Source organism: Euprymna scolopes, chromosome 9 (genome assembly GCF_053919585.1).
Source record: "Euprymna scolopes isolate OS-2025 chromosome 9, ASM5391958v1, whole genome shotgun sequence".
NCBI classification, from domain to species: Eukaryota; Metazoa; Mollusca; class Cephalopoda; order Sepiida; family Sepiolidae; genus Euprymna; species Euprymna scolopes.
The window spans coordinates 61,415,424-61,438,312 of NC_136490.1; positions in this window are offsets into that span (position 1 = coordinate 61,415,424).

Here is a 22,889-nt window from a genome sequence, read left to right on the forward strand (position 1 = left end):
AAAACGTATATATATATATATATATATATAATTATTTTTTACTATAATAATTAAGTACCTACAACACTAGTGTTTCATCCTTTCGGGATTCTTCAGTGCAGGGTGTCACGATTACTACCAGTCGAACGATTCGAACCCCGCGACACGAGACATCTCTGGCTCGATTAGCGGAGGCCGTATCCATTCGGCTACCATTAATCATGTGAAATAGCGTTGAATTTTTAAACATTTAAATTTAAATGTTCATTACGTCAGACAGACAGTGATCAAATCGTTATACGATGATCTACGCATAAGAGCTAAATTGACCGACTTTTTAATTCAACAGAAAGTGCTCAACGATAAGAAACGTATTTCTTAAAGGGGCTGTCATAATTATTTTTTCTATAATAATTACTAGCAGATTCCGGTATTAAACGTAACGTTAAATTTCTTTTAAAGATGAAGTAAAAACGGAAAGGAACTGAGATATGTGCATGCAAGTATTATTTTCTTTCTAAACAGTTCACTTTTTTTAAGTAAAAAAAAAAAACAATACGCGAGCTGAGATCGAAACCGGAATCTAGAGACAGTGACTCAAGTACCATAACGATTAGACCACCATGAAACGCTTTTTATAAAGCGCTTTTAACCCGACTTATATTTAATATAAGAAACCATTCATGTATGCATAGTCGTGAAACAGTTAGCAAACAGAAAAAAATCCGGCGATTCCAACGTACAAAGTTTTTAAATTTTTACTCTTTTGAAGCCCTTTTTCCCAATGAAAACCGATTAAAAAGTTTTCCACGTGATTAAATAACCTATATATCAAATTTCAAGTCTGTAGATCAAACATTCGTTGAATATATAAGTTTAGAAATGTCCTCACACAAACACACACACATACACCCACATACACACACATACACACATTCTTATTCCCGGTCGTAAAAATACGCATCAATATTATATTTTAATTAGGGTAAAGTTCTTTATAATAAACAGAAATACCGTAGGTATCAAACGTAACGCAAAATTTCTTAAAAATAAATGAAGTAACAAAAAACGGAAAAAAACTGAGACATGTTCATGCGAGTCTTATATTTTTTTCTAGACAGTTCATTTCATGTAAGTAAAAAAATATTCGAGCTGAGATCGAAACTAAAACCTAAACACTTGAGTCAAATACGAATACTATTCGGCCAGGGCAACATAATGATCTCAGTGTTTTCATAGATTTAATATAAGGAATATGTAACGTGACCCATTCACGCCTGCGCAATCGTGAAACAATTCTGAAACTTAAGGAAAACTCTCTGAATTAGAGTTATATACATATAGTTTATAAATTATTAAAATAGATTATACGTATTTGAAGTTTTAAAGGACCACTTAGAAATAGGTGCACGTAGATATTCGGCATATAGAGAGTGAAATAGAGATTCGAGTCCACTTGCATTGCCCTTCTCGGAGAATGTGTGTGTGTGTGTGTGTGTGTGTGTGTGTGTGTGTGTGTGTGTGTGTGTGTGTGTGTGTGTGTGTGTGTGTGTGTGTGTGTGTGTGTGAGAGAGAAAACATATTTATTTTTCGGAAAGGAAACACATAAAATTATTGTCCTTAATCCGCGGAGTTTCCAAAAAAATATTTCCCTTATCATCAGAGAAGAGAAGTTAGCAAAATGTGGAATGTGATTTTGCTTGTAAAGTATTTAATGAAGCCGCAAGTATGGAGTAGACTATGATCTACGCGTAAAAATGAAAAACAGTGAAGCAGGGGGCGTGGGGAAAAATAATTTCACGTGAATGAATGTTAAATCAATGACGAGTGAAAAATCCAAAGACAGTAAAATCCAAAATGTTGGTAAAAGTGGTGGATCCAAATGTAAACAATCCAAACTCACCCTGTTGATGGAAGATGTTCCAAAGTAACCCAAAAGGCAGAATTCTGTGTAATTAATCATGAATGGGTTCAAGGAGAAAAAAGTGATTCCGAGTGTTTTTTTTTATAAAAAGAATAAGACATTTTCGAGAGTGTGACGAAATGGAGAGTTTTAACGCGCTGTCGAGGCCGATATTAAGCTATAACTAAACTGAATAAAGATCAATTGTGACTCAACTATTTTTAGAACAGAAAAGCACAAGGACTCAGATAAAATGATGCTATGGTGATACAAATTTTAGGGCAAAAAGTAGGTCAAAATTAACTAGAAAGATAATGACGTTATTATGAAATTATCATCAGGGGGTCACGAGTTGAGGCTGATTATTGAATGCATTGGGTAGTCATAATTAATATTGCTTCTAAATTAGGGAGTGTGAGCTTATTATGAAGACGCATCTACCTAATAAATTGGAAAGTGTATATAAATTTGTAATAGATTTTATCTGTTAAAGAGTGATAAATCGACAGCTAGGGGGAATTGGCCGGCACGCACAGACACTGCTATTAGACATAAATTAAAACTGCACTCATATACATAAGTGCATGCACATGCATATATACATACAAGTATATAATCGCACACATATACAAAAACATAAATGCATAGGTGCACATAGACACACATATGCATGCATGCACACATGCAACAAAATCTGCAGGTGCTAAGGTAGCCAAACAAAGAGGATAGACGGACTTCTAGAAAAAATTATATCTAATATATAAAAGGCAAAATGTGTGTATGTGTGTGTATGTGTGTGTATGTGTGTGTGTTTGTATGCCTCGCAAAAATTTCTAACGGATGCCTCGGAACGTGAAGAAATCGGTATCATTTTAAAGATCATTCATTCGGACGACAAATATCGAAAAATTGGTCAATAAAATTAATCCTACACCCGCAAGTAGGCCGTTTTTTTTTTACAAGAAGGCGTTGGTCTTTGCGTCGACATTTTTGCAAGTCATTGTCTCCGTTGGATTGACTACCGTTAATTCGAACGCTCGAGACTTCCGGTTTCGCGATGGACGCGTCAGCTAAGAGGTTAGGTTTGTTCACCTTCTTTTCCTCCTTGGCGTCATAGGTTCGAGCCTGCTTGCCTACTACCACTTTTTAACACCTCTCTCCACCCGGGCTTCCTACTGTTGTTTTGTTCCTTACCACATCACGTCTCCATACCCGGGCAACGCCGAGTACTCCCGCTGGTCTAATATATAAAAGGAAAAATGTTTGTATGTGTGTGTGTTTATGTGTCTGCCAAAACCTTTCGACACACACGACGGATCCTGACGAAATTGGTATCGTTACGAAGCTCCGTCTCCAGGATGACAAAATTTGGACGCATCAGCTAGGACAGTAGGTTATTTTTTCACCTTCTTTTCCTTCTTAGCGTTATGGGTTCGAGCCTGCTTGCCTACTGCCACTTTTTTAACACCTCTCTCCACCTCGGGCTTCCTACTGTTATTTTAATTCCCCTCGCCGGGGTTCCTTACTTTACTTACTACCTCTCCACAACCCCGCTAGTCTTATATAAATGCTAACTATTTGAGAGCATGCAACCGGTCTCATCCATTACAGTCTTTGAATGCTCGCGAAACCATCACGGCGGAGAAGTACTGTCAACAAATGGATCAAATGCATCAGAAACTTTGACAGCAACTCCAAGCATTAGTCAAGAGAAAAAGCCCAATTCTTCTCCACAACAATGCCCGACCGTACGTTTCTGATCTTACCCTGCCGAAGTTTAACGAATATGGTTATGAAATTATGCCTCATCCGCCATACTCTCCAACCTCCTCACCTACCGACTACCACTTTTTTAAGCACACAAAACCTAAACACAGCTTACAAAACCTAAGCGATATCAAAAACACCTTCAGTGACTTCATCGCCACCAGAACGCAAAATTTTTTACGTTTCTTGTTTTGCCTTGGCATTAGTTTCCCCGATATTTTTCTTGCCAGAATTCGTTCTAGACAGATATCCGATACTTAAAGGAGGGACCACGAGAAAGTTACCAACATCCTCAGTGAAAGCTGTTTTTGTGGAATGAACTGGAGTCGAAATTAGAACACTCAGGTCCTCAGTCAGTGTCGTTAACCACTAGATTACGGTCACTTCTCAGATGCAGTAATTATTCAAGAAGACGGCTCAACAATGTTATATTAGACATGAAAAAAACAGTGTAGTCGGTTAGGAAGCAGTCGCATAATATTTTGTTAATTCAACATTTATAAAAAAAAAAAGTGTAGAAATCGGTCAGTATTTTATGAACAATTTGACAAAATAGTTTACTTTTATTACCGTGTGAATAATCATCGTAGCTAAAAGTATCCAAACAAACCAACCACGCTAAAGGAAAAAGCTTGCTACACAATATCATTCCGAAGAAAGTGCCGTTGAACGTGAGATTTTCATTCGATATAGACTTAACGACTTTTGGATAGAATTCTTTATTAGTCCTGCCTGGAGCGTCTTGACATGGTTCCAATATTTTGATGAAGAGAAATGGAATCGTGTGCAATAACGTTCTAACAGCTTATTAATTTTTGGCTTCTGAAAAGGAAATATTTGATCTACAGTGGTCGGCGCTTCCTAGTTTGAAATATGACAGGCTAAAGTGGGAGCCAACTATTAATATCCTAATTCAATTCTTCTCTCAGGAGGAAGAAAATATTTATATTTCCGTCTTTACTGCTTATTTAAGATATGATTGGATGGGCTATATGAAGAACCTAGGAAAGGTTGTAGTTTAACTCTTTTCAATCCAACCCATTGTCTTGGGCGCTATTACTTAAATGTTATACTTTAAAGATTAAGCATCTATATAATAAACCAACTGAAGTATTTTGTTTTCATATATACATTATTACCTTCCACACCCATTTATTCTAATAAGATCTGTCACATGCCAAAGATGAAATACGATGCAAAATAGGATGTTTTATGGAAATCGCTCCAGCCAAAGCGTGACGCCACTCCATGTAGAGAGCTAACAATAATCTATATATTAATACGATAGCGTGTGTGTTATTTTCTGTGTCACGTTTACATCCGGGTCGTTTATTATGTACTTCCACTTCTTATCATAAATAATTTTATCAAGAATTCTTTATAAGTTTTGGTTTCGGTTTCGATTATAACTGATGCCACTCAAGTAATCGATTTTTTTATAAATAATTTTCTCAAGAACTCTTCAGAAGTTTTTTTTTCGCTTTCGATTATGGCTGAAGGAACTCAAGGTTTATTTATATATATATATATATATATATATATATATATATATATATATATATATATATATATATATATAGGTTTTGATTTCGGTTTCGTCTCAAACTGGTATGAATATATTTTTTTTATTTTTGAAATCGCAAATTTATAATACATAAAAATCGAAAGAAGATTAACTCTATAATAATATATATGAAATCTGCAGTAAGTAAAATATCATATTTAAGCGTACTTTACGACCGGGCTTTTCTGGCGTCTCTGCTAGCTTAGAGAAATAAGTTTGCAGTTTTAACAAAAAAGTTACAATAATATCAGGATATCTCCATTTACACTGAAATGTCAACATAAATATATTACATATGAATGAGTCTCCTGTGGAATTTCCACAGGTTCCGTTAGTGAAAGATTATGGCAAAAATATGAGATTCTTATTAGTCTTAGCTTTGAAAATCTAAGGCAATAAGTAGGAGGAAAAACAGTAAGCCGGAAGTAGGTGCAACAACTTGCAGTTCTTGGGCAGTAGCTCTGAAATAAGAATCTGTATTACAATGAGGAATCAAACCAGCAAATTAATAGAGACCACTAGATCAACTAGATCAGATATTTCTTAAGTTCATATAGTATTTTTTTAAGACTGAGACTTGCAACATCATGTCTGTGAGAGAGTGAGACTGCAGAAAAAAAGGAAGAGCAGAACAAATCAAATCGCAGATACGTTTTCTGCATCTTATCTGGAACCCTCGAATGGGACAGAGATTCAACAGTTCAAATATGACACTAGTACTTCATGGTCTTATAGTAGATTTATAGATAGAAAATAGCCTCACAAGTGAGAAAATGTTTAGAAAGATAGAAAGCACAGTTTTTGGGGGAAGCAGAATGAGCAAATACTCTATTTTATGAACTCCAAGAAAGATTTGATGAGAAAGAAAAACTAAGAAATTACAGAATCGATTTCTCTGTATAACCATAGCCAACCATCATCATCTTAGGAAGAAAAACGGACACGCCTACGATTGAAAGTAAAAAGAAGTGGAAATGTACTGGTGTTGTAAAGGTAACCGTTTTGACTTTATTCATTTTAAAATGAATTGTTCCAAAATCGAAAACTGCAATGCCTACTGTTTGCATTTTTTTTACTTTAATGTCACAGTGTTACAATATTAAATATATAAACAAGCAATAAAAGAAGATAAATATCCGTTTTTTATTTAAATGGTAGCTGACAATGATAGTTATATTTACGGAAGAAAAAATATAATATTTTTTAGTCTATTATTAAACCTTAGATACATGTACTACTTCAAGAGATATATAAGGGTTAACAGTAAATTATCCCGATAAATAGAAGATGGTGATGGTTAACTGATTAATGGCATGGATCTTTTATAATGGAAATTGTTTCAGACAAGCATGAAGCCACTTGTTGTAAGCAGTTAAAACAGACAGCTTCAAGATAAAAACTAGCGATCGGTAAGTTTATATGGATAGATTCTAGCTCAGTAAAAATAATTCGTACCTCTGTTGTCAGAAATATCACTCCTGGAATGCGAGGAGTAAAGAACGAAAGATGGAAAGCAAGAGTTATAAGGATGCTAAAACTAAACATAAGGTCCACTTTCTACTCTGACGACTTGGATGTGCTAAGTTAGAATCCCGTCGACTCCAAAGCATGACATTCACATATCGATGTATGCAACCTTCATCATGTCCTTCCGTAGATACACCTTTATATATACAATGCTAGTAAAAAAGAAAGCGGCACATTGCTGGTACATAAAAATGAAAATTTATGAAGATGAAGAAAGTAGCCGTGAAATTTCCACTGGGTATTGCTGGTAAATATGATTTGCAGATGTGTTTAGTCATAACGTATAGTTGACATGTTATGATTATTTTTAAGGTCAGTTTTGGTCCCATATATTAGAAATTGATCTGATTGGTCAGGTTAATCACGTGATAGAAGAGATTTGAAGTTGAATAATAAGATGCTAAGAGAATTTTCAGAAACATGTAATATGACATATTGAGATATGTGGTTGCCTTTGTAGCACTACGTAAACCAATTCCTTGCTCTCGTCGGATTATCATATAAATAGCTGAGTTGTATTGGTTTGATGACACGAAGCAGCAGTGCATTCTTTCCATTCTTCTTCTCCATTGTTGTTCCATCGTGTTACAAGATGATTATCAGCATCGGTTGTAAATAATGAAAATACAAAATCGTTGGGCTTCAATGTACTGTTTTTTTTTCTAAGATACATACATGCATACATACATACATGCATACATACATACATACATACACAAGACGCTCAACCCATCTCCATCGGGGGGTATGTGCATTTCTCCCTGCCAACCCAGAAAGAAGGAGAGGATGTTCTAAGTTTATTCACAATGTATTTCTGGTGACTTCCTGTTTGACACAATAATCTAACTGGTTTGTGAAATTCGAGCGAAATGTTCCATTACTATAACCAATACCCTAAAAGATGTCTTGGCTTTTGGGCCAAGATCAAAGTATCTGCTCTGATACTACACTTTGATTTTTCGTTCTCGCTTAGTGGAGAAGAAATCCATCACGACTGAGACAATTTTTATTTTTGTTCATTGCTCCATGTAAAAATACGACCATGGTGTCTAACTCTGCCCCTGTGAGAAGGTAACGTAAACAGATACACTAGGCTTAATCTAACCTGACGGAAAATACTGTTTCCAACATTATTTTTAATTATAATAACATGGTACAAAAATAACAAATGAGCATTGACTAGTCAAAAGCAAATTTGATTTGTTAGCTTAAAAGCTATTTGGATCAAACTTTGAAAATTATGTACATAATCATGTTGATACACCGGTTCTCGTTAGTTAAGCAACGTTTAACATGGCCAGTACCAGGTGAGTTACAATTTGAGAATACCAGACGCTGTATGTAGAAAGACATCGATACCTCCCTACAAGAATAGCAAAAACCCTAACGTTGTGATCATTTGTGAACTTGATATTCCCTTGAAACTTCCTTCCTCGGGGAAAGCTGGTTCAAACCGCTTATGGTGAATGCTGTGACTTTTTTACATTTGGAAAATTCGATAAAATAATTTTATTTATTAGATAATCAGGCATCGACAATTGTTTCAACTAATATTTACATAGAATCTCTGTTCCTGATGATGCTGGCATAACAGAGCCGTTCTACCAATATGTATGGAGGGTAACGTTAAGTTCATTGAATAAATCAAAAATTGAAAAAATAACATTTGTATGTCGTAACAAAATGTGCTTGTATTCAAACAATGAATTATTTACGAGTCTCTTTCTGTGTACTGTTTACTGGAATTTACGTTTTTTGAAAAGATAACGTAGATGAAGAGCCGTGCATAGGGATCGAACTCTCAGCATTCAAATTAAGAGATTTTCATGTTCAATACATATATTTTTATTCGATCTTTCACACCATTCTTCCTTTAGTTTGCTTGTCATTATTCTTAGCAGACCAAAGCGAAACACACGTAGAAGTTTTCTTCGTTGTACTTGTCGATAGAACAACAGCAACCATCCAATCTCATTTGGATGTTATCCAATGTGTGAATATTCGAATGAGCAAAGATTATTAACTTATCTCGGAAAAAGAAAAAATCCCATTTACCAATCAAAAATAAACATAAAATATATCGGCGATATGTGTTGCTTATTTACTTAACATTCTCCCAAACGCATATATATAAACACACACACACACACACACACACACACACATATATATATATATATATATATATATATATATATATATATATATATATATATATATATATATTGTAAATAAACAAAGAAAATGAGCATTATAAAAAGAGCAGCGGTGATTGTTTATATAAATAGACATTTGAGGAGGTTGTTTGCGGGCACCGACCCCATGGGCTAAAGGGTAAAACTTAAAAAAAACACGAATTACACTATAATGTGATTGAATTTGTTTCTGATATAGTTGTTTGACTTGTTATTTGTCTTTTTCACACCAATGAAAATATTTTCCTCTGGAGGGTTAGAAAAAGGAAGGTTTTCTAACATATGTATGATGTGTTAGACGTACGTACACACACACACATACACACACATTTATATATATAATTTATATATCTATAAAAGTGTCTGTCTGTCTGTGTCTGTGTGTCTGTCTGTGTACATTTCTCTACACAATAACTCTGTCAATTTTCAGTCTACAGACTCGAAATTTGATATAAAAGGTTATTGAGATTTGGAAAAATCTTGGTAATCCATGTTCGGTCAGAAATTTTTTCTATTAAGGGGTTAAAGATCAACGATTTCACATTTGAGAACTCCGCCTCATCCTCCGACAATTTGGGGTAAAACACTTGAAATTTTACATATACGTTCCTTGAGAATGGATCTAACTTAATAACTTGATTTAAGCCCAAAACAATAAAGGTTAAGGGGTAATAATAGGGGTCAAATTTTTTTTAAAAATTGACTTCCGCGGTCTCTACCAAATTACTCAGACAATTTCTGGTTTGAAATTTTACATAAATGGTATTTAGAGATAGGGCAAGCTTTTTAATCGGTTTGAGTCGAAAATTTGAACTACCAATATATACATGTATGTATGTTTGCATGTCTGCCTAAACTTTCGACAGAGGCGACGAATTTTCACAAGGTCCATATCGTTTTGAAGCTCGACCTTTCAGACGACAAATACCGAAAAATTTCCTAAAAACATTAATTTCTTCAGCATCAACTGGGCACATTTCAACAGGGAGGGGTCGCTTTTTTAGAAAGCCATCCCCTCTTTTTGATTGTCTAGCCTTAATTTAAACCTACGTCACTTCCAGTTTGAGGGTGGTCGTAACAGCAAAGATGTCAGTTTTTCCCCGTCCCTTTCCTCCTTCGCGGGACGGGTTCGAGCCTGCCTTCCTACTACCACTTTTTCGTTTTTTGCTCAACATACACCTCCAAATACCCGGGCAACGCCGGGCTGAAATGCTAGTTAATAATTATTCTTTATAGATACAGACAATAATGTTTCATACTTACGCAGTCAGCAATATAGGGGTGATAAGTGATGCGATTCTAACCCAGCCACAAAGATACTTGTTTCTCCATCTGCTAAGCTTTTACCTCAGGGCCACCAAACAATTGCCGCGGAAATGAAGGGAATTAAGAACTATTAAACGCCAAATTCGGGCGAATATATTTCACAATTAAGAATGTTCACATGAGCGGAAGATGTGAATATTGAATAAACGCTAGTTGAGTACCTTAGTTATTATTCAGCAGACACGAATGGTGTTCACTAATATTAATCATATTCATTTAAAATAAGGTCGGAATTAGTGAAATTAATAAAGAAAATAACAAAGAAAACGTCTTAAACTGGAGAAAATGTATCGAAAGAAAAAAAGAAATTGATTGAAGACTGGGGTGGCTTATATGCTATTTACTCTCTCAGATCGCTTAAATAATTTAAGTGGATACGTCTATCAGCTTTTTTTTTTACTTACTAGCGTTTCAGTCCGGCGTTGCCCGGGGGTTTGGAGGTGTATGTTGAGCAAAAAAAAAAAGCGGTCAATTTTTTTTAACTATGACCCCTATTATGACCCCTTAACATTTATTGTTTTGGGCTCAAATAAAGTTATTAAGTAAGATCCATTCTAAAATTTCAAGTGTTTGGACCAAAAATTGGCGCAAGAGTTTGGTAGAATTCTCAAAGGTGAACTTTGACCCCTTAACAGTCAGATTTCTGGCCGAAAACCAATCACAAAGATAGATTAACTTTGGTGTTACAAAACACACACACACACACACACACACACACACATATATATATATATATATATATATATATATATATATATATGTGTGCGTGTGTGTTTGTATGTATGTATGCATATATGTATGTATGTATGTATGTATGTATGTATGTATGCATGTAGGTATATATATATATATATATATATATATATTATTTTATGTATCCACTTAAAATGTACTGAGGTGATATATTTTCTACCTAGCGATTTTCAATATTTACTTCAATATGTTGTTTAATAATGAGTAAAAGTACGTAGTAAGTTATAAAAATATGCGGCAATTACGCTACATATAATCTTCTGCGTTGCATCCTCATAAGGTATCAAAAATTAATATATATATATATATATATATAAAGATTAAAGAGTTATATATATATATATATATATATATATATATATATATATATATATATATATATATATATATTATAAAGTAGAGGATATGCACACGGGAATTCGTCTTTATAGCTATGGCATAAGAACAAATTAGAACTAAGAATGACTGAATTTTGAGACCTCACTGTACAAACGTAGCAATCCTTACATACTTTCAAGGCTGGGTGTTTTATGTAACAGAATTTTCAAGCCATAAATCAATAATTTAAGATCCGGCTTGTGATTCCTTCGGAATAACATTTTCAATGCAAAGCTTCCATTACTTAAACTCGCTTGTGGATGTCACAGAGTGAATTCACAAACCTGTTTTGAGCACTGTCAAAGGGTATATTTGGCACGGAACCTAATTTAGCCTCCTAAATCAAATACAGCATAGACATAGATATGAAGGAGGGTCGGCTTTGTAATAGATAACCAGCCAATTGACAGAAGGAATCTCAATGTCGATCATCAATAACATTTCCTGATTTCCTCTTACCCTGTAACCTGCGCAGTGAATTAATGTTTGCAGCCGCTTGTACCTTTGTAATTCTGACAATTCATGCCATTTCTAAATCGCGGTTGCTCCCTGACTATAGTTAATGTAATCTCTTCAGATTCGCTCCGTGATATTCAATTTATCAAAGAACTTTACCAAATACATTCAAGCAGATTCCAACTTGAAATAAATTAGCTACTGAGAACCTACTATAACCAAACTGTAATATATTACTATTACCATCGCTATAACTAGTTGCTATGTTCATTAAATATAGTTGGTGTCAGCATGATGGAGTTCTTCTTCATATAATTATGAATGAAGTTGTAAAAACTTCCATTTTCAAGGAAATTTCGCGTATCCTTCTTTTTTACTTTTCAAAACAGCTACACTTTGGAATTCCTTTCCTGTTGCCTTCTTCCCTGACTGTATTGATATTCAGAAATGTTAATATAACGTAAACCAACATCTTCTTCAACTTCCTTTAGCATGGTTCCAAATAGTAGTCACATACAAGTGGCGATACGCCTTGTTTGGTGTGAGCATGAGTAAAGAAAATGATATAATAATCGAATGTAAATCAATTATACATGCAAAAGCTGTTTTTAATGTCAAGTTGCAATGCTGAAAAACATTTCAAATCATCATCATCAGCAGCAGCAGTATAGGTTTTCATACCTGTATACTTTTATTGATAACATCTACGGTTAAGGTCTCGGCCAGAACAGAATACGAGAAACATTCTGGTCAGGCATTAAAAATGTAAGCTTGAGAAAAGCATACTTGAAATATACCTACATTATCTAAATAAATGAAATCACATAATATTAAGTCAAATTCGGTCGCCATCTTGTTTTGATTGCACTTATTCGCATAATGTTGGCGCATTTTATGTTTACAGACGTAATCCTAAATGGATTTTAACTGGACATTATTCTTTATTTATTAATATTTAACAAAAACAACATAAAACGTTTTTTAATGCCTATACATTCTGCTTTAACCTCGACCTTTAACGTTTGCCTTACGTGGTTGGTTTGAGCCGGCTTTCTTATGAGTAAGTCTCACCATACTATGTCCCTTTCGTCAATTATAAGTTAGCTCACGCGATATGGCTATTCAATTCTAATCCCATCGTTAAAGAGAAACCACTTGTGGACCTGATAGTGCTGCTAGATCTCCTCTGATTGTCACCACTGATCATCAAATTCGGTTTAATATCTATTTTACGTCGATCTCTAAATTAACCTATTTTTGAAATCCATTATTATCACGTTGTTCTATGTTTTCCTTCACCTTTGCTATTCTCTATGAAGTAAAACAAAGTAATCGCCAAAAGTGCGACTTTAATTATATCTGTGATATTTATCTTGAATTCAGATCCAGATATAGCCAAATTAAATAAGTATTAAATTAGACGATGAGCGATACTTTTATCAAATTTTTCTTGTAACGTTACGCACGTTTACACACATAGTCTCTACACGTTGTATCAGAGTACGTTGCAAGGAACATAGAATTAGTAATAACTCGACTTTTTTATTTTGAACAACGACATTTATTTCCTCGTTCTTACGTTATGCGTGACTTCTTGTTACAGTTGTGATGTCACCGACGTCTCTAACGTGATTGTCTCTCTAACGTCCTTTTCTTCTTCTTATGATCTTTTTCTTTCTTTTTTTTTTTCTGACCGTGACATCTATTTCATACACAGCTGTGTATTTGCATGCGCGCGTCCGCGCTGTTACATGGTGACGATTGACGAAGTCGATGTAGACGCTAGATTGTACACAAATAAACAAACACAATGATGAAGAAACTCGAACGAAAACATAGCTTCTGATTCTGTGGAGGTAGAAATGAGTGCCTCTTAATAATACACGTCCTTGTTATTTTTATATCAAACTAGCGGGGCCTGTGGAAATTCCACAGGGGATACATTCGTATGTTGGCATTCTGTAGATGTTCAACGTAAATGGAGACGCCCTAATATTGTTGTAGTTCTTTTGTTAAAACTGCAGAAGTACTTATCTAAGCTAGTAGGGACGCCCGGTGGAGCCCAGTCGTAAAGTACGCTTAAATAGGATATTTTAATTATCGCAGATTTTTTAATTAATTTTCTGTCGATTTTTATATATTATAAAGTTGCATTTCAAAAATAAATATATATATATATATATATATATATATTTATATGACTTGGGTGCATCAGGTTGAATCGAAATCGGCACAAGACTTATGAAAAAATATATGTATATATATATATAGAGAGAGAGAGAAATAACTTTCGTTCCTTCATCCACAATCGAAATCGAAACCAAAACTTTTGAAGAATTCTTGATAAAATTATTTATAAAATAATAGATTACTGAAGTCCTATCAGCTAAAATCTAAACCGAAACCAAAACTTATGAAGAATTCTTGGGAAAATTTATTATAAAAAACGATAGATGACAAGTGCCATCAGCTATAATTGAAACCAAAATAAAAACATAAGAATTATTGGTAAAATTATTTATTTATTTACATGGGGTCACCACTTATCAAGGCCCGAAGGCCACTCAGGGATAAGGGTTATTGTGTGTACAGTAATCAATGAGATAGTATTGTAGTAATCATTAGTATTGGGGTTTTTGATAGGGTGTCTTACTTAAGGGAGCGGTTTGTCAGGAGTTTGTTTATGTTGGACTTGAAGACGTCCAAGTTGTAGTCAAGTGGGAAACAGGCAAGCGACAGAGAGTTCCACTGGCATGCAGTTCTAAGAAAGAAGCTTTGCTCATGAAATCTACGTTTGGATTTAGGCACAGATAGAGAGTGGGGAAAATTATTGACAGTATATATATTATTACCATAACATTAAAATAAAACAACAAATACCGAGTTCATCACGTTTGAAATGGAAATCGATAACAATTAAACGACAGTCACTCGGGTGTAAACGTGACACACAAAATAAATAACACATACGTTATCCTATTAATATATGGCCCTGTCGGTGGGGCATTAGAATACACCGACTGCCCCCCTGCAGAGGGTAAAAGTCCCTCAACGGGGGTCCTGGATATGACCTTAAACTATATCCAGTGGTGAGGCCCTAGCTTGTGGGCTTTTAGGAGTGTGGAGCCACCCTTTAATTACCATTGATCCCAGGTCCACTCTGACCCGGAGTGGTAGTACCTGTTAGGGTTCCAACTATGCGTTAAATAGAAACCGACTTGAAAACAACAAATATATTCTATTAAAAATGTTTTCTTCAAAATCTTTGGATTCGGCATTAAATAACCCGAAAAGGGTTGATATGCCGTAAAACAAAAACAACCAACCAACAACCAACCTATTAATATATAGATTATGGGCATTTATTCACGATACTCTATTCTCACAAGTTAATATTGGTTTCTATCCATTTTCACAGACTAATAGTTCTAACTGTATATTCAGAAAGCGCCCCAAAGAACTTTCATTTTCTTAACTAACCAACTGATATACTAGTGGAGTTACTCGCCAAAATCTAACACAAGGTACTTACATATTGTATTCCTATGAAGATTTAATAATTTTATAGAATGATATAAATGATATAAATGATATAAATGATATTACCTTTTAAAAGGAGTATTGTCTTCGGGCAAAAGCAAATAACACACTTCAGTTTCGATAGAATAACATTATTTTCTAATTTCCATAAAGTGGCAAATAATTTTGAATTGAACCTTTTTCTCCTTTATCGTTATGCATTAATCTGGAGCTACAACATGGTCTGCAGATTTGTATCAATTTTTAGAAACATCAATATTGATGAATATAATCGATTGAGACGCTTATGGCGTACATGAATTATTCACAACTCAATACGGAATAAGCTATCTATAGCAAATTTAGCAAACAATTGTTATCTCGGCTAATCCAGATACCGATGCTAGTCTTATAAAGGGGAAATTAGAAACAAGGCAAAGTAACAAAAACTAAAGCTGTTACAAACGTGATGAACTCGGATTTCAATGTTATGGTAATATAGTCTATGACGTCACTGAATATATCCTTCCTAAGTTTATGAATTATGTCGATCAACCAATCAGTAGAAGTCGAAAATAAGGAAGCAACTTCTGTCTGTAACATAGCGCGGATGCGCGTATGTAAATGCATGAGAAGTGACGTCACCAATGGGTGAAAAAACTCTAAAAATAGAGTAAAACAAAGACCGCGGGAGAGATGAGCTAACGTTCGAAATCTCGGGAGAGGTGTGGAGAACGTTCTGGATCACGTGGGTGACGTCACGGCTGTAACGACGAAGAAATAAACGTTGTTGTACATACTAAAAAGTGAGTTGGTGTTATTTTCTGTTCTTTTGTCTATATTGCGACTGCGGCCACAACGTGTGTACAAGAATACGTTGCATGTCAACTTCTATCATTTCTGTTAGTGCAGTTTCTTGTTAGTTAACTTTTGTTTAAACTATTTATCTTCGGTTCTATAAGGTCACAACATTTCTATTGATTAAAAAATATATAGATTTCTGATTGGAGATTTTCCTTAAAATACAGAGGGTCACCTTCAACACACACATACACATACAAATGCTGCCGTAAAAACGGCGGTAAAATCTATACAGGACTAAAAATGCCCGAAACTAAATTCATATATTTGTTCGAGATGTTGCTAGACTTATCAAGAACCTTGATTTCAGAGAAGCACTTTATTCTGATAGCATTTCAATCATAATGTTTAAGAAACTACAATCGAAATTGATTCCTATACTTACAAAGTTATTTAAACGTTGATTTAAAGCTTAGAACACCTCGACAGTTTATCTGTTATTTAAAAATATGAGATATTGGTCTTCTGCATCTCAGTACAGACGAATCAGTCTCCTTTGCATCATGAGTAAATTCTTTGAGTCTGTGATAAATAAAATAGGAAAAGTAGTCTATTCAGCGACAAACAATATGGCTTCTGTTCTGAGAGATCGACAACTAATGTGCTGGCGGTAATATCACACCGGATCAGTGAATCTATTGACGATAACCTTATTTTTTAGAGCAATAGCTTTCGGTATATCCAAAGCATTTAATAGGGTTTGACATAGAGGCTTACTACACAAGATTCCCAGCTACGGAATAGCTGGAAATGCCCTCTCAATCATCGAATCCTTTCTCTTTTATGGGTTTATTAATGTAATCGTTGATGGGCAGAAATCCGAAGCTTATAATATTCCTGTTGACGTGCTTCAGGGATCAATTCTGGGCTGAATTCTTTTTCTAATCTTCATCAATAATCTCTCAAATGATGTTATACGACGTCGACATCTATGCTGTTAATACTACTATCTCCGGCAACACTTCAAAGTCCAGCACTGAGCAAGATCTTTCTGATTCTCTCTCTTTCGACCTGGAATGTGACGTACAAGGGTGTAAAAAATGATCAATTATTTTTACTGCATCCTAAATAAAACGTATCTTTTCATAACCAATGCTCAAATCCCAATGTTTCCCTAATTGAAATTAACGGATCTCATCTTGAGGGAGCACCCACCTACGACAAACTTCTGAGACTAGCTTTCACCCCTGACCTGAAATGGAAGACCTACCTCAGATCTGTTACGAAAATCACTAGAAAAATGGTGGGATGATTCTACCACCCCAGAAATTACCTCGCTTTCAACGCAATCGTATACCTGTACAAAAGTCAAATACCTATTAAGATTGAGCTATTGCCACATCTGAGAAGAAGTTCCTAAGAGTATCCTTTCCTGCCTTGATAAGGTACAAAACCGTATTTGAAATCTAGTGGGCGAGGACCTTTTCGCTTTTCTACTTTCTCCTTCTCACAGAAGAGACGTTGCAAGTCTCTCTCTGCTCTATAGTTACTTTTATGGTAGGTGCTCAACTAAGCTTAAATTTATGCCCCCCCTGTAAAACATTTGTAAACACACTCTTCTAGCTACAAAATCCGTCAAAAATGTAACTTACTCTGTATCTATGCCTAAAACTTAACGCAAATTCAATGATGACAGTTTCTTATATTAGAACCGTCCGTCTGTGTAATACAATACCAAGGGGCTTCTCACCACCTGACTATAACATTGTCGTAATGCAAATAAATTCTTGTTGCGCAGTCCCCTTAAATAATTAAACCCTACCCAAATGTCACCATTACTGATCATGCAGTTTCACCATCAGCTTAACACTTATTAACACTTATCCTGGAGTGGCGTCCGGACCTTGATAAACGGTGTTTTTTTTTTTTAATTTAGTCAATATTGCCATTTAAAGAGAAACATAATAAGCATGTTATTATTACTATCGGCTGTTAATTCATAAATTTAATTTCAGTGTACTTTTTTTGATAGAACACACGAAGTGGTCATATGATACTAGTAACATACATATTATTACAGTACATATTGATTCCATTGAGAACAGTGGAAAATTGAACGTAAGAAATTAATAAAATATTAAATAACGAGCCCTTAAATTTGTTAAAAAACAAATTGATAAAAAATGACAATGTAAAGTTCCCCTGAAACATAGGGATGGGGCATCCTATTCTCAAGACACAGGCGACAGAAATGTTGAACAGTGATTACATGCAAAAATATCAAAGACGAAACCGTTACATAATTAATATATATTTTGGTCCCCCGATAAAAAGAGGGTGGACTATAAATTCACCCTTGTCCGTCGTCCGTTCGTCTGTCCGCACTTTTCTCAAAAACTACGCCTTGGAATTTTTGGAAATTTTGCACAAACATTAAACATGATGTGAGTAAAAACGAATAGAACGGATTCTCCGGGAAAACTCCGGTTGAATCCCTAGAGATGCCTTTCTGGTTAAAATGGCTAAAATTGACACTTTTGTGCTAATTTAAAAAAAATTGATGCCTTAGATTTTATAAAACTTTCTGAAAAGTTGTAGCTAACTGATTTCTATATAATTTTGTTTGTCTATACTTCTGTTAGAGAATGGATCGAGAGAGATGGGGAGGTGAGTAAATTATATTGTAGACACGTTGACCGGAAGTGAGGGTCAGCTGATCGGATTGCGTGTGAGTCACGTGATCAGATAAGCTGAATCGACGAGATTGGTTTTGGACTTAGAAGGCGACGGACGGCTTAACAGTCGTTTCCTCCCCTTCACTGAGGGGGGCTGACGTGTGTGGAAATGAGACCAAGAAGAAAACACGCAAGCCAGAGATTCACGTCCACCCTTCTGCGGTCGACATCTGGAAAGTGAATAAAACTATAAAACCAATGCATCGATTTGGAATGATTGAATCTTCGTCCAAACAGGTTCCCGTCTCCCCTCCAAGACACGAGATGAATTCAGGTGGACCAACATCGCGAAGCATGAAGGTATGTCCAAATAATAAATGTACCACACACACACACACAACGGCATATGAACAAATAGACTAGACTACAAGACGATCACACGACGTTCCCCTTATTAGATAAATATACAACACTTCGTGATAACTCTTGGATGTGCCCCAGGAGCTTTTTAGAACTAATAAAAACACTCCATTTTTAGGGACTATTTTACCTTTTTTGTCCAAAATGTTCTGTGTATGTCTATTTAGCAGTTTGGCATGGTGCTGAACTCTAATTTAAATATGTTAAGGCCTTGGGGACTTTTATGACTAAATGGGGGGGGCAGATAACTGACTTAGTCATTTCTTTTTTTTTTTTTGCATAGTGAACTCAAATTTATATATGTTACGGCCTAAAACTGCACCGTTTGGTCATTTTCACCAGGATTTGATGTCTCCTGGGGCCTTTGGTGGCTAAATTGGGAGGGGCAATGCTGAACTTGTCTGTTTTACATTAAATCAAATCTACTGAACAAAAATTGTCATATCAACAGTTAAAACAATATTCGTCAGCAAGAGAGACAGGTTAAATATAACTTACAGTTCTTTTCTTTTATATTGAAGTTTGTTTTTTGTTGTTTTCTTTTTAATTTTTCTTATCTGGGACAATTGTCAGTTTATATTTCTTTAGGTTGAAAAGTATATTTTATTTATTTATTATTCTTTGTCATTGTTGGAGATATAGCGGAATTTCGTCCTTAATTTCTTCATTCGTTCATATATCGTCTGCTAAGATGTCGATACATAGTAAAGATTTATTGTTTGTCACTCTATATTATTGACGCTGGTCGAGAAATATTTTTCATTTATTTCTTATTGTTTTCCTTTCTATTTTTTCGTGATTTCTCCTTATTTCGAATTCTGTATTTCATATAGTTCGAAGGTGCCGCGACATTTCGTTGTATCTCGCCTTCTCAGATATTTTTATTCTTTTCTATCTTCATGGTGTCTCATCTGCTTCAGTTAGAGTCATAAGGGAAATTTGTTGTACTCCCTTCGCCGTCTCGGGACTTTCTGGGTTTTTCTTCCTTCTTTTATTTCTAAGTATTCGCCTTCCTTTCTTTTTTCTCTTTCTTTGCAGACCATTTCTTTCTCTTTCTCTTTTAAGCGGCTGTCCGCTTTTTCTTCTATGTACAGTCTCCCCCTTATCTTTTTCTTCATTTCTGTTTCCACACGAACAATAAATAAAAAGATAAACAAATCGCTCTCTTTCTGTTTGTACACAAATTTTTACTGACAACAATTTTAAATAAAAGTTTTAAAAAAAAACATTGGCCCATCATAAAAATTAATTTTAAAAGTAAAATATAAAATAAAATATTATGTAATACAATAATCTGAAAATAAATAGAAATTATCATTTAAGATGAAATAACTCCTACTTTTACAAATCCGACGTTCCTTAAAATCATGTATTTTTTTGTGTGCGTGTGTGAACACTCAAAGTAGTCACAAAATTGTATTAATATACAGATGAAATCATAACTCCTAATTTTTAGTATCAAATTAATATTATATTTCATTCGAAGTTGACGGTTTTGTTCGTGTAAGAAATACATCATTCAAAATACTTAAGAGAAACAAGGTACATATTATAATATGCAAGGTATATGCAAGAAATAATGAAAAAATGGCTAATATAATTACGTATTGCTTATGAAAGTTGATTTGTTTTTTGTTGTTTTTTTTTCTATTAAGGAGATAAGAAGCAGTAGCTGTTTTATTCTTTATTGATGACGTAATTATATTTTATGTTTTAGCTCTGCATTAGAAATTATCTCCGCGTTATTTATCTTTTGGGCTGAAATAAGTATTTTTGAAAGAAACTTAATCAAAATTCATAATCGAAATGCAAAAGATAAAGGAAGAAATTGCTAGTTAGAATCAAATATCGATCCATTAGATAACATTATAATTAAGTCTAAAGTCGAAAATGTGAAAGCTTAATGTTATATTTAAAATCAAATTATTATATTATATATTATTATATGTATATAATACCATTATATTGATTAAATAAAATCGTTTTTTCTGCAGTCAGCATTTGAGTGTTTCATGCCAATCTCCATCTGTCTAGTTCTTAAAAAAATCTTGGACAATTATGTTAGCTTTTCCACCATTGAACAAAAGTGTCTGCCCTAATGGCAGTCATATTATCTTGGCTATAATTTTTCTTTTGCAATATCTATCTGACAAGTACTGACTTGGGTGGAAAAATTGTTTTTTCTGCTTATATATATATATATATATTTCTTTTTATTAAGGAATGTTGGCAGGAAATAAGTAAAAATAAATCCTGGCATTGAATGCATAAAAGTGTTCTTTCATTTTTGTTCTACTTCAATCGCGTTATTTTTCCTCTATTTCGGTGATTTTTAACTTACATTATTTGTGTGTGTGTGTGTGTGTGTGTGCGTGTGTGTGTGTGTGTGTGTGTGTGTGTGTGTGTGTGTGTGTGTGTGTGTGTGTTTCTTTTTCCAAAGGTGCCAAAATAACTTTTTTTATTTTGGTTTGCATTGTTCAAGAGTTCTGCATCCCTATTTTTTTATCACTTCATTTTTTAACCATTTTTATTTGTGGGATATCAATTGCAAGGGAGATAATTTTACACTAAACTTAGATAGTAAACTGTATTAAAAACTGAATAAATCTATATATTTTTTAAAAGTGTGTATATGAGTATATCGTTTTCAATTAATAAGTATTCTTATTTTTTTCAATAAAATAAATGTAATATGGCGTGTTATGTAATTTAATTATTTCTTGAACAGCTTATCTTTCGCTCTCTCTTGCTTTTACTTACGCTTATATAGTCAATGTTTTTATGTTCTTAAATTTCCTCAATGTTCATGGTTATTGCATTATCTACCTAATTCCAATTCCTTTTATTATTCGCTTATTTTCGTAATATCTTTCTCGACTTTCTATTTTTTTCTCTTTTCCAACAGTATCATTAACCTATATATCCAAATTTTAAACAAAAAATTTATCTACTTATGTAAATTGTAGTAAGTGTTTATGTTTATAATATTTCTATACACGGGATTCACTTCTAAACTAATTAACCGATCATTATAATTTTCGGAGAATAGCTGCTTAGCATAAAGGGCGGTAACTTGTGTTATATTTATTTTGATTTAGTTTCATACAAAGAGGCTTAAGATAGAGCGAAACCTTCATACAAATTCCGAATTGGTAACATTTTTACAATAGATATTAGACATCAATTCATATATGTTCCTCAATTTTCAGTTACTTTGGATTATTATTAGCAATAAGGAAAGGCGATTGTTGCAAAGGCAAGAGATGCCTATTAACCATAGTTTGGGAAACACCAAAGCTATGGGTAGGAGGAAAACAGCCAGCAGCAAGAAAGTTCCACAAGCATGCAGTTTTGGAAAGAAGTTTCAGCACTTGGGAGCTGTAATACAACAACTACTTGACCAACTTCTATCCTTTATTAGTCATTCATTTCCGCTCTCTTGGTTATACTTTCTTTTTTATGTTCTTCTTTTCCTACTCTTTATCTTTTCCTTTTCTTATGTTTTTCTATTCTTTAAATCTATATATTTTTCCAGGTTCTTTTTTTTACATAGGCATCACAACTTATCAAATCCAAGAGGCCACTCGAGGATAAAGGTTAAAGAGTGTACAGTAGAAATTGGACAA